This window comes from Schistocerca cancellata, chromosome 3 (genome assembly GCF_023864275.1).
Source record: "Schistocerca cancellata isolate TAMUIC-IGC-003103 chromosome 3, iqSchCanc2.1, whole genome shotgun sequence".
Lineage (NCBI taxonomy): Eukaryota > Metazoa > Arthropoda > Insecta > Orthoptera > Acrididae > Schistocerca > Schistocerca cancellata.
This window is the reverse complement of record NC_064628.1, coordinates 673,777,226-673,790,505: the sequence shown is the minus strand read 5'-3', so window position 1 is coordinate 673,790,505 and position 13,280 is coordinate 673,777,226. Positions and strand designations below refer to the sequence as shown.

Below are 13,280 nucleotides of genomic sequence, written 5' to 3'. Positions count from 1 at the left end.
CTCCTGTCGCCATTTTGTCTCACTGCGCTCTCGAGCGTTCTGGAGGGAGAAACCTGAAGTGCGGCTTCAGCCGAACAAAACTTTATGAGTTTTTCTACGTATCTGTAGTGTGTCGTGACCATATGTCAATGAATGGAGCTACAGTGAATTTATGAAATCGCTTCAATCATTTGTAATAGCCCTGTACATAATACACTGCCGCAAAAAATTAGTGCACCCTTTTAGAGGTTTCCAATTAACTCAAGATTTATTGCTGTAACAGCTGTATATGAAGCACATGAAATGATTACATTTACAGATCAAAAGGACAAGTGGCTCTAAGGTACTAGGTTTCGACCCATGCTCAAACACCCCTATTAGTACACCTCCATGGGTGGCATCGCCGGCCCTCACTCAGGGATCCAGTAGAACGTAGAGATGGCGAATACTATCCCGGGATACGTCATACCGCGGCTTCCCAACCTGTTCACATAGTTCTGTGAGAGTCTTTGACTGACGAGTCATTCCAGTCATATCGTGCTCCATTGGAGACAAATTCGGAGATCGTGGTGGCCAGGGAAGTTGTTGCACGTCTTGCAGAGCACGTTGGGTTTCACATACAGTGTTTGCAAGAGCATTATACGGTTGGAACAAGACGTCACCTTCATGTTGTAAGAACGGGTCTAAAACATAACGCACGTACTCGGCGCGGGTTAGCACCCTCTCCAGAAACACCAAAAGTGAACGAGCGTTGAAACATCTCGCACCGCAGCCCGTGAGACCTGGGGTGAAGCCATTGTGAATGCAGAGACAGAGCTCACCAGGTCTACATCGTACTCGCGAGCGACCATCACTTGGGTGCAGGCAGAATGGGATTTCCGCGCTGAAGACTATGGCGTGCCATTCCATCTTCAAGTGATCCTCTGATGGCACCAGTCGAGACGTCGACGTCGATACTGTGGCGTGGGTGAAAGACGAGCTAAAGATGTGCGTGCCAGTAGTTCCAACAACAAATACATATAATTAGTTATGTGAGGGTGAATATACGACTTAGATTTATAGGGCGCCTTTTGAAAGCATCTGCATACACGATTCTTGTGCGACATACTCTTTTGTAGTTAGCAATGAGTGTTTGAGATCTTCGCCAATTATCCCCAAGGGCATGATGGAAGAATTTCAGAGACATCCGTTTAGCGTGTACTCCAGCCTCAAGGAGATATTCAGGGGACTTAATTAGAATCATTTAAAGAAATACGAGATTTTGTTATGAAATGCTATTGTGCAAATTATGGTAACAAGTGTTCCAGTAAATTATACTTCCTCGCCAATGGAACTCACGGTAAGACCATAAAATTTAGAGAACCAAAAGTTCACAGGGACTCTGAAACAATTCTAGCGTCGTCATCGTGTACTTCACGTAAGAACAGAATAGAAATTTGGGATAGCATTACCCTTTCTGTCACTCTATTTGTGAATAGTATAAGAAAGAGGATTACGTATATTGGTAAGAATTCCAAGATATATTTTTCGATGATTTTCCCGGTTACCAATTGCTTTCTTCTGCACAATAGTTTCATGACTGATCCTCTCATTTTCGTCAGATGTTACGGGGGACTATTTTACGTGTACCTGCTGTCTATACACAAGACTTAAGTTATTCCGCCTTCAAAATAATATGAATGATAATTTAAACTTTAAATTTGATTTTGTTTTTCGTAAAAGGAAATATGACATTTTTCAGCATGAATATATCAAAGTGAAAATAAAAAATCAAGAATTATGCACGTCACTGTCGATCTTGGAAAACATCATAGCTACACTGAAAGTTTCTCTTGCAGGAGAGATTCAGTGGATCCTAAGTACGAGGTGCTGAGTTCTATCTGACAGCTACGGCTTTTTTTCTTTTTTGCAAGCAATGAACTGTGTGGATCATGTGGTTTTTATTTCAAGAAGGTTGACTTTGTCTTGGCGCCAAGCTCTGTTGCCCCAATCCGCACCAACGCACGCAGCGCTTCTTGACATTTCATAGCCAAGTTTCGATTCGCCCGCGCTCCGTTCGGCCAGTGAACCATAAAACTGCTACCTTGTCTTTCGACTACGCTTGCATCTCAACACAAAAGAAGCTCCAAGGAGGCTGTGAGAAAACAGAGGAACGTAGGAAGTAAAACTACCACGGTAGTATAGCTCTTTTCCCCCCTCTCTAATTCGGTACATCCCTGTAGAGCAGCAGTTCCAAACCGTATTTCATAAGGGAAGCTTACTCTCCTATATCCGACAAAGAATAAGACTGAATATTACTCTAATTGGTTTAATACGTTAAAAGCTTACTTTTGAGCACCTCACAGGAAGATCAATGCCTCTGAGAAGTCATTTGTTTCCTTCGCTGGAACGTTTGAGAGTTTAATCCCCTGATGCAACGTTACAATCCGAGCAGAATTTAATCAAGTTGACAGCAGAGGCGGTGGTTTGCGCTCTCTGTTGTTCAAATGCTCTCCCGGAATTTCAGTTTTAATTTTTTATGTTAAGTACCACGATAATATACTCGCTGTTAAGTGAAGCCTTTTGATCAGCTTACATTCATTCGCATTAGAGAAGTGCTGTGCCTCACCCTTATATTTACGCACCTTCAAACTTAACGTATTTAGGTCCCAGGAGCGTTCACTTCTCGTAATTTGAAGCATGCGTGAGACACTAGTCGGTGTATCTCGTAAAGTGCGATGTATTTTCACTAAGAAGCAGCGAAACTGTAGTTTATGGTTAGGTAGTACGGAAACATGACTCCCACCGCAGAAGTTCCGTTAGCTCGGATGGACTGCTTTTAGCTTTACAAACAAGGGTAGTCTGCCATTGTTTCCGATCTCATCACAAGCCTTCGAGGAGCGCCGCCTGTGAAATGAGGTACGCTGGCTGCACTGCGATGTTCATCACCGTTCTTTGGTTTGTCATCCACGATTGTGGGTAATGTAGCTGATATATGCTTTTCTTTCGGTTACTGAACGGCTTCTTTTTAAATCCAGAAAATTGAACATTTTGAGGTAATAAGAAAACATAAATAGAACAGAAAGCGAACTCATTTCATAAATAATTACATACTTTACGACACATTCACATTTCAGTCTTCCACGTGGAAATCTGTAAGAAATTGTCCATAGAGTTATTTCTTACGTGACACATTTGTAGAATTCACACTAAAGTTTCTTTTTTCTTTTACATAAGCCTTTACGTCACATTATTGTCATAAGCTTTACTTGTTGGTACCTTGAGAAACTTCACGTATGTAATCCTGTATTTTCGATGACCAGTAATTTTCTGGTGTTCATCTCGTAAGTATGCCTGGTATTGTAGGTTGGTGCAAATGGTTCAAACGGCTCTGAGCACTATGGGACTTAACTTCTGTGGTCATCAGTCTCCCAGAACTTAGAACTACTTAAACCTAACTAACCTAAGGACAATACACACATCCATGTCCGAGGCAGGATTCGAACCTGCGACCGTAGCGGTCGCGCGGTCCCAGACTGCAGCGTCTAGAACCGCTCGGCCACTCCGGCCGGCTATTGTAGGTTGTTTATCTTTGGTACTGCGGAATAGATACGTCCTGTTGAGCAGCGAGGTGTCTGAGTGTGATCAGTCGTCGCCTCAAACGGAGTGTCCACTCGTTCCAACATTCCAGGAGTCACAGCGGTGTGCGGTCGGCCGGCACTCGGGAGATGGGACAGGTTTGCGCGACCTTGCGTTGATGACAGACGCCTCACCCAACGACTCTACGTATTTTTATTCACTGTCGAGTCTCCGTAGATATTGTATGAGCGCCTACGAATATCTCCGATGCTCTGGTTTTCCGCCCAAAGAAATTCAAATTACAGCTCTCCTCTTGGACCGCACCTCCGTTTGGAGCATTATGGGCAGAGCCCTCCCACCACCTCTGGATTTCTACGATCTGACGCGTCAGTGGGACAGAATTCGCAACGATATCCGTCACGAAGACATCCAACAACACCATCAATCAATGCTAAGCCGAATAATTGCTTGAATAATGGCCAGAGGTGGAGACCAACGCGTTATTGGTTTGCCCAAATTATAAGCTTTTTCTCTCGAATAAATCGTCCGATTTTTCTGAAATTATAGTTGTTCGTTGTTTTAGGAGTTCAAAAATGATTTTTTCCATTTTGAATTCAATATAGATGCCGCGCGGGATTAGCCGAGCGGTCTAAAGCGCTGCAGTCATGGACTGTCTGACTGGTCGCGGTGGAGGTTCGTGTCCTCCCTCGGGCATAGGTGTGTGTGCTTGTCCTTAGGATAATTTAGGTTAAGTAGTATGTAAGCAGTTAAGTCCCATAAGATTTCACACACATTTGTACATTTTTTTTTCAACATATTTACCTAAATTTTTTGAAATTTCCGTCCTAGTTTTATTTCACTATGTGTTACACTTATCATTGGTGTAGTACGTTACGGCCAAACTGAAATATTGTACCTCTTTGAAGTTGAAAGTGAGACCATTCGCAGAGAAAACTCAGTAAAATTTAAGAATATTGTTTTATAATTTCCTTTGTTAGTGTATGTAAGTCTGAATTGATTATAGCACTAGTGTCATCCGCAAAAAAACTAATTCCGCTTGTTATACGATATGTCAAGTAAGGGCGTGGTCGGCGTTAGACACAGATGGTAAAATATATCGTGTTAATTCTTTCACAACCCAACAGAGAGAACCTTTATCCTTCATGCAATATCCATTACTTTACTCTGAATTCTTCACTGAGATACACGTGAAGAGATACGAGTGCAACTTACGTTTCGCGTTCATCAAAGATGTTTGATGCAGACTGCCAAACGTTGGTTCAGTGACAGAAACGAAGACTGGATATTGCAGAAGGACAAAGATGCAAAGCACCGCAGCAGGCTTTGCAGGGAGTGAAAAAAGAAGAAAGGAGTGCAGGTATGGGTTAGCCCTCACAGTCGCCTGATGGTAAATGAACTGAAAGCTTATGGTCTTACATCAAAGAGAAATGACAAGAAAGAAATATCTCCACATTGAAACAGCTGTTAACGCATATTTAAGGCTTTAGGAGGCCTCTTCCACGTGAATACCTGAAAAACTTTGTTTCAAGCTATCCTTGGAGATGCCAAGGAGTTACCGCCGCTGAGGGCTGCTGGACATATTCTTAACTGTATATTCTTTTGCTAGTATTTTATGAATGAATAGGTTTTAGTTTGTTGTAAGATACATTTTTCTGTTGATTAAGACGGCCCCGATCTCATGGTATATTAGACAGAAGGTCTATAACATATATGAGAAATAACAGTGTACCTAAAATTGAGCCTTGTGGAACGCCATGAGCGAGTTCCGTCCAGCCAGAAGACTCTCCCCTGCTTACATTGCATAAATTATTAACTACAACTATTTGCATTCTTTTGGTTAGATTTGAAATTATCCATTGATTGCCTTCACGATCAGTTCCATAAAATCCCAGTTTACTTAGGAGAATATTGTGAGCCAAGCAGTAAAATGCTTTAGATAAGTCACAGAAAATACCAACTGGCGCTATTTTGTTACTTAATGCTTGTAAAATTTGCTAAGTGAACGTGTAAATGGCATTAGCAGTTATGCAGCTCTTCTGAAATCCAAACTGTGATTAACCGGCGAGTAGCTGTTTGCTTCCCGAACCCGCTACCGTGGGCCCTAGTTCGGGACTGACACAGCCTCACGCTCAGGGCAGGGCCGAGATTAGGCGGGCGTCGCGCGGAAGCTGATAAACCGTGGAAATGGCGCCGCTTTATCGGTTGGCCGTAGCGTAATAGGGGGCAGCCGATACCAGGCCGGCAGCGCGGCATTAGGTGGCCGCAGTCTTCCGCACGTGTCACCGGCCAGCGCTGCAGCGCGGTACGGGCGCACTGCACTTACCAACACTTCCGCACAGGTTCCACGGTCGCGGACTGCAACGAATTACACTGCTGGCCATTAAAATTGCTACACCAAGAAGAAATTCAGATGATAAACGGGTATTCATTGGACAAATATTTTATACTGGAACTGACATGTGATTACATTTTCACGCAATTTGGGTGTATAGATCCTCAGAAATCAGTACCCAGAACAACCACCTCTGGCCGTAATAACGGCCTTGATACGCCTGGGCATTGAGTGTTGGATGGCGTGTACAAGTACAGCTGCCCATGCAGCTTCAACACGATAGCACAGTTCATCAAGAGTAATGACTGGCGTATTGTGACGAGCCTGTTGCTCGGCCACCATTGACCAGACGTATTCGATTGGTGAGGGATCTGGAGAATGTACAGGCCAGGGCAGCAGTCGAACATTTTCTGTGTCCAGAAAGGCCCGTACAGGACCTGCAACATGCGGTCGTGCACTATCCTGCTGAAATGTAGGGTTTCGCAGGGATCGAATGAAGGGTAGAGCTACGGGTCGTAACAAATCTGAAATGTAACGACCACTGTTCAAAGTGCCGTCAATCGAACAACAGGTGACAGAGACATGTAACCAATGGCACCCATACTATCACGGCGGTGATACGTTAGTATGGCGATGCCGAATACACGCTTCCAATCTGCGTTCACCGCGATGTCGCCAAACACGGATGCGACCATCATGATGCTGTAAACAGAACCTGGATTCATCCGAAAAAAATGACGTTTTGCCATTCGTGCACCCAAGTTCGTCGTTGAGTACACCATCGCAGGCGCTCCTGTCTGTGAGGGTAACCGCAACCATGGTCTCCGAGCTGATAGTCCATGCTGCTGCAAACGTCGTCGAACTGTTCATGCAGATGGTAGTTGTCTTGCAAAAGTCTCCATCTGTTGACTCAGGGATCGAGACGTGGCTGCACGATCTGTTACAGCCATGCGGATAAGATGCCTGTCATCTCGACTGCTACTGATACGAGGCCGTTGGGATCCAGCACGGCGTTCCGTATTACCCTCCTGAACCCACCGATTCCATATTCTGCTAACAGTCATTGGATCTCGACCAACGCGAGCAGCAATGTCGCGATACGATAAACCGCAATCGCGATAGGCTACAATCCGACCTTCATGAAAGTCGGAAACGTGATGGTACGCATTTCTTCTCCTTACACGAGCCATCACAACAACGTTCCACCAAGCAACGCCGGTCAACTGCTGTTTGTGTATGAGAAATCGGTTGGAAACTTTCCTCATGCCAGCACGTTGTAGGTGTCGCCACTGGCGCCAACCTTGTATGAATGCTCTGAAAAGCTAATCATTTGCATATCACAGCATCATCTTCCTCTCGGTTAAATTTCGCGTCTGTAGCACGTCATCTTCGTGGTGTAGCAATTTTAATGGCCAGTAGTGTAATAACGAGCTGGCGTTAGTTCCGCTACGCTTAAGTGCATCACGGATGTTTCACGCATTCACGCCGTAAAGATCTAGTGCTACTACTCTAAGCCTTTTCTATCACACCACTTTACGAACATATCCTCTACGACGTAAGCCTGCATTATTTCGTAGCTCTTTGTAAAACAATACACAAACGCATACACACACACACACACACACACACACACACACACACACAAGACAAAAAGAGCGTCGCACCACGAAGGAATTACCCCGAATTGGACGGAAAATCGGTAGATGTGATCTACGTGCAATTCTTTTGATAATTTCAGCAAAATTGCTTATTTATTCAAGAGAAAAAGCTTCACAGTTTGAGAAAATCAGCAGGGCTCATTTAAAGCGGCACTCATTATTGAAGAGGATACTACTCCAGTCAATGAGATTCCAGTCCAAAGACGTGTCTGGAGACGCCCCGGACAGCGGAGGGTTACCAGCCTTGCTGTCCCACTCCATGCGGCCCGACTACCGTGAGTGAATATCTGGCGTGCCATTTCTTTTCACAGCAGAAACCCTTTGGTTGTCATCCGCGGCACCAAAAAGCCCAGCTGCATGTCCACTATATTCTGCGGCCCATTTTGCTGCCCTTCATGGCAAGCCATCCTGGACTTACATTTCAGCAAGATAATGCCCGCCCGCAAACGCTGGCAGTTTCTACTGCTTGTCTTTGCGCCTGCCAAGCACAACCTTGGCCTGCTCTCCTCAATTGAGAACTTTTGGTACATTATGGACAGGACCTACCAACCAGCTCTAGATTTTGACGATCTAACGCGCCAGTTGGATAGAACCTGACATGATATCCGTCAGAAGGGCATCCAATAATTGCATTAGGCCAGTGAAAAGCTGAATAGCTGCATGCATAAGGACCAAAGGTGGACCAACGTGTTATTGACTTGCTTAATTTATAAATGTGGAATACAGACTCTTTAATAAATCATCCATTTTTTCCTGAATCTTTAATAATTCCTTTTCTGTACATGTACATCACATCTCCTGATTTCCATACCATTGGGTAAATGCTTCGTGGTGCGTACTTTTTTTGTCTTAGAGTGAACGTGGGCGGAGACAAATACACTGTCTCTTCAAATGCATCTGGACACCCTTATGTAATGCATAATTGCCCACTAGATATCACGAGAGACGGATCTGACAGTATAAAAGGTGGTGGGAGTACTGTGCAGTCTGTAGAGAAGCAATAAAAGCAGAATGGATCGGCCAGGAGAGCTCAGTCAATTTCGAACGTGGACCAGTCGATGGATGCCACCCGTTTAGAAGAACTGAAATGGCCATTATGGATTTCCTAAAGTTGCCCAAGTCAACTGTCGGTGATATGGCAGTGAATTGGAAGTATGAAGGAACAACCACAGCTAAACCAAGGCCATGTGAACACCATGTATTGATGGATAGGGACAGTCGAGCATTGAGGTGGGTGGTCGTAAGAAAATCGCATGAAATCAGTGGAAGGAATCACCAGTGAGCAGGGAATTAAAAGGAATGGGTTGTAATTATCGAACAGCTCCTCATAAGCTACGTTTCTATAGTCAATGCTAAGCGGCACTTGAGGTGCTGTAAGGAGTGAAGCCTCTGGACTGTGGATGACTGGAAACAAGTGATTTGCTATGATGAATCATGCTATCTCCTGTGGCACTCCAGTGGAAGGGTTCGGCTTTCGTGATTACATGGAGAACATCACCTGCTGAGCTAGTAATCTGGCGTCAGCACACCAGGCGGCATTGCAGGATGATCGATAGAAGCCAAAGACAGACTCGCAAGAAACGCGTCGCCAACGGCCTCTCGGCCGCCAATATTAAGATCGCCGCCACGGACTGGAGGGCCCAGTCAGTTACAGTCTGTCATCCAGTGAGTAACCGAGACATAAGTCGCAGCCCTGTCACTTGCAGTCAAAGCTTTACGCCTCGCCTGGGCCTGTAAACACCGACTTTGGACTGTTGCTGACTGGAAACATGTTGCCTTAACGGACAAGACTCGTTTCAAATTGTATCGAGCAGATGGACGTGGACCCTATATATCAGCAGTGGATTGTTCAAGCTGCTGGAGGCTGTGTAATGGTGTGGGGCGTGTGCAATTGGAGTGATATGGGACCCCTGATACGTCTGGATATGACTGACAGATGACACGTACATAAGCTGTTGTTGGGTTGTTTTAGGGGGAGGAGACCAAACAGCGAGGTCTCATCGGATTAGGGAAGGAAGTCGGCAGTGCCCTTTCAAAGGAACCATCCCAGCATTAGCCTGGAACGATTTAGGAAAATCACGGAAAACCTAAATTAGGACGGCCGGACGCGGGACTGAACCGTCGTCCTCCCGATTGCGAGTCCAGTGTGCTAACCACTGCGCCACGTCGCTCGGTCGCGTACGTAAGCATCATGTCTCATCACCTTCATCCATTCATGTCCATTGTGTATTCCGAAGGACTTGGGCAATTCCAGTAGGACAACGCGACACCCCACACGTCCAGAATTAGAGCAGAGTGGCTCCAGGAACTCTCTTCTGAGTTTAAACACTTCCGTTGGCCACCAGACTCTCAGAAATGAACATTATTGAGCATATCTGAGATGCCTTGCAATGTGCTGTTCCACCACCTCGTATTCTTACGGATTCATGGACAGCCTGCAGGATGCATGGTGTCAGTTCCTTCCAGCACTGTTTCAGATGTTAGTCGAGTGCATGCCACGCTGTGTTGCGGCACTTCTGCGTGCTCGCGGGGACCCTACACGATATTAGGAAGGTGCACCAGTTTCTTTGTCTCTTCCGTGTGTTTGAGGTCCCCTGTCGATAGCTCTCATTACTTGACTAGAATGGAAAGTTAATTGTGTTTCACAAGAACGATATTTTCTGAATCCCTGCTGACTAGGTGATAACAGATCGTCTTCCTTCATGATGTTCAGCTTTATACTCGTTACTGTCTAATTCGGAGATCGTACGCAGGCCGTTCATTTAATGGAGGCAACTAGAAACATATTTGGAATGCCGTGAGTGACTAGGGCCACTTTTTATCCGTGTAAGTACAAAATAAAAATAGCGCCTAGCTCATCCGTTCCAAACAAACCGCATTCTGCAGCAAATCAAGAGAGGGCTTGAAAATACACGTCCTCCAGTATAACAGCTTAACATGATAGTTTGACACGCGTGTGTCAGTGAAACGGTGAGATTCCGTTTAGAGCTGCCATCATCAAAACCGCATATGCGGCGCGGAGAGCAGTGTGCCGGTGTGATTTCGACGTAATTCAAACGCTGGCTTTTCAGTTGCCGCTTGCTCCACTGGAGGTTTAATTAACCGCCTGCCGCTCGCAGATGATAGGATCCGCCGCAGCCATTCTGTGTGTGACATGCGCAGTGCATTCCGTGGAGCTCTGCGTACTGTGGTCAAGTTTATGTCTGTAGAAAGCTAAGCATACGGTAGCGCGGCGAAATACACTGAATTAGTCAAAAATCACAAACACAGCAATACATCGGGACAGTTGATTCCGGTGTCAGCACAACATTGCTGCACAAAGTTGTCTGTCGCAAGTGAACCAGTGGCACTGGAATCCGCTTCGAACTTTCGTGGCGATTCGCCAACGGAGAATAATTATTTTTCTTTTATTGTCTTTCGCTCTTCGTTCATTTATTCATTCCTACCATATGCGTAGCATATTCAGAAGCAGATTCAGAAGGATGTAGGTTGCAGTAGGTACTGGGAGATGAAGAAACTTACACAGTATAGGGTAGCATGGAGAGCTGCATCAAACCAGTATCAGGACTGAAGACCACAACAACAACAACAACCATATGCGTATTGTTAGAGGCTTCAAATGCCCACCTGTGAATAGAGCTACAGGGACGAAAGTGCTTCTCGCAAATGCACTCCCTCTTCAGGCCACGAGTGGCCTACAGGGATCATCCGACCGCCGCGTCACCCTCGGATGAGGATGCGGATAGGAGGGGCTTGGGGTCAGCACACCACTCTCCCGGTCGTTATGATGGTGTTCTTGACCGAAGCAGCTACTATTCGGTTGAGTAGCTCCTCAATTGGCATCACGAGGCTGAGTGCACCCCGAAAAATGGCAACATCGCATGGCAGCCTGGATGGTCACCCATCCAAGTGCCGACCACGCCCGACAGCGCTTAACTTCGGTGATCTCACGGGAACCGGTGTATCCACTGCGGCAAGGCCGTTGCCACTTCTCGCACATGCAGGCTACTAGAAATAACGTGATTCTGAGACGACGAACTTGTCGAGGCATGTTCGGAGCACATTTTCATCAGGAGAGGAAGTTCCTTGAAGGTTGTTTGATAGAGAAAGGTGAAAATCTGAGGGCGCAGGATCAGGTGAATAAGGTGGGTACGGAATGACTTCCCAACACAACTCCTATATAGCGTGTTTTGTCAGTGTAACAGAAGGCAGACGTTATCATGTAGTAGCATCACTTCACGTAGCCCTCCTGGTCGTTGTCTGCAAGACGTCTCAATTGTTGACAGATGTCAGCAGTGATGGTTACATCTCGGAGAAGCAAATCGTTGCTGCTTTGTTTGGGCTTAACCATTCCTTTCTTTTTCTTACGTTAGCATAAATACACCATTTTTCGTCACCAGTAACGACATGTGTGGTCGGTGTTGTTTACGAGCCAGTTGATAACTAGCAAGCGTAGATGCACATAAGGCTACCCGACGATTTTTATGATTTTGGCTTAGAGCATGCAGTACCCATACAACCGATTTTTGAACCTTTCCCATTGCATGCAAATGTCGCACTATGGTGGAATGAACACGGTTTCTTCACATTTCCCAGTTGTCGAGTATACTAACGAGAATCATTGTGCATTAATGCGTTTCAACGGTCTTCTTCTTGAACATGGAGAGCCACTAAAATCAAAACGATCCTCGTTAAAACGAGAAGTTTTCTTGTTGTGCTCTGTCCAGTGGCATTATCCTCATGTTGCTGGTTGCCTACGCTGCTGTCACCCCTATGTTGCACTCAAACAGAAGGCTGTGTCAGAAATGTTCAGATTTCTCCACTTAGAACTCCATTTTCTAGCGCCCACAGCTCCATCCACTATTTACAAATGACAAAATGATAGTATGTCAACTCAATTAGCAACAGTGAACTACAAATAAAAAATGACAATCGACAAATGAACCAATACCAACCGGAATACCAACGCGCGAAACAAAAATGCTGCGAACTTATGTACTAGCCTAATAGAAATGGATTTCATGCTTTCATGCCTTACTAATCTTTGCTGTATTGTTCTCTTTGTTTCCGTGAAAGAGTGTAAAGTTACAGAAGGTCCTGTTATTTTTTCCTCCTACAAGAGAGTAGAAATATCTGAAACCAAAAAGATATGTACCTTTAACAGAGAAAAAGCCTACATTATGCGTAAATATGAACGTAAATAGATAAAAGTGTTTTAATAACACAGCGAAAAACTCAGAATTATTTAGAAAAATAATTTTCTATATTATTTAGCACACAAATAAGACAAGATACAAAGGATAAAGCAAAAATCTCTATTTACTGCATTCAAGATATTGTTTTGTGTGTTTGCAAGTATATATTTCCTTGAGCAAATAAACGTATATGTTCTGATATTCTTGTATGATACATTTTCTACTCTTTCAATTTTCAGGACAGTAAATAATTTACTACACGGCTTTTGAGAAGAACTTCCCCTTTGAATTCTATTACAGTCATTAATAAACCGTATTATCATTCACTGTCCTTCATTTGTTACTGTGTTTCATTTTTTTTCGTAAAAAGGGCAATCCCTCGTAATCTCACTTTCGCCGTTCAGATGCCAAACTCCACGGCAGACAGCTTTCACAATACACGCAATTTTGCTGATGTGTAAACGAAATTGTCCACTAGAGACAGACAAGATTCGGTACAGGTATAGGAAGTTGGCGATAGGTTCACTTATTTGTCTT

General features: G+C 44.7%; 1 protein-coding gene and 1 pseudogene across 2 annotated transcripts in view; one reads left to right on the top strand and one right to left on the bottom strand.

The window, feature by feature from the left end:
• The window catches only part of LOC126175647 (receptor-type tyrosine-protein phosphatase N2), a 468,697-nt gene that overhangs the window by 74,292 nt on the left and 381,125 nt on the right, over positions 1-13,280 (top strand). The window lies entirely within an intron of this gene.
• Positions 11,418-11,535, bottom strand: LOC126177540 (5S ribosomal RNA; annotated as a pseudogene).